The following is a 951-nucleotide window of genomic DNA, read 5'->3' as shown; positions in this document are numbered from 1 at the left end:
TAATAGGGCCTGTAGATTGAGGGACTTCATGAAAGAATGAGTAAAATAAATATGAAATGACTCTCCCCACCTGAAGCGGACAACTGGGAAGGAAAAATAAAGGTTAATCTTTAAAAGTTGACTTCGGCCGGGGAGTTAGAGCTGTGTCAGAGGTAGAGTGGAGTTTTTCTGGAGAACAAGAGCGTCAGAAGGGTTCCAAGTCCCTGGGAGGTAGACAGCTGTGACCTTGCTGGATACCATGGCAAAGGGGGCTAACCTGGCACTGATCTTGTTGGCAAGCCACATGCAAAAAAGTCTCTCAGGTGCCTTGGGCCTTTTCCTGATTTTTAATGGTCTTCTTTTTTCCATATTTATAAAAGGTAAAAAATGACAGGAACTGTGTGTGTTTGCCAGAGTAGAAAAGAACACATTTAAATTAGGTTAACAATTTGGAGGATAACCCAAGATGTTGCATTTCAAACTGACAAGGTGAAGCTACACTCTAACAGCGTTACTGCCTGCCCATGTCTCAAGGCTGGAACCACACACTCAGAAAGGTTTGGTGGCAAGGCAGATGATCTGGTGTTTCCCTGGGTATCACCAACATTGTCTCCCTGGGTATCACCAACAGTATTCACTCACCAATAGCTCTGCTCATTTAAAACTCTAAGATTGAGTATCATGCATTCTAGGAAAAAACTCAGTACCAACCAAAGTATCTATACTTGACTCTGTTTCTACTCATGACCTTCCATGAGGAAGCAAAGGACTGAACATATACATGGGAGCTGATTTAGAGCTTTAGATGGTGGTTTTGCTGGGATAACTGAGGGCTACAGGAGATCTGTATTTGATGGCCTTGCTTTTGCTGTTGTTAAATGCCACCAAGTCAGTTCTGATTCACAGTGACCCTGAATAGGGCTTCTGAGGCTGTAAATCTTTTCAGGAGCAGAAAGCCTCATCTTTCCCCTT

The sequence above is a fragment of the Chrysochloris asiatica genome, unplaced genomic scaffold, assembly GCF_000296735.1.
Source record: "Chrysochloris asiatica unplaced genomic scaffold, ChrAsi1.0 scaffold00136, whole genome shotgun sequence".
Classification (NCBI taxonomy): Eukaryota; Metazoa; Chordata; class Mammalia; order Afrosoricida; family Chrysochloridae; genus Chrysochloris; species Chrysochloris asiatica.
This window is presented reverse-complemented; position numbering follows the sequence as displayed.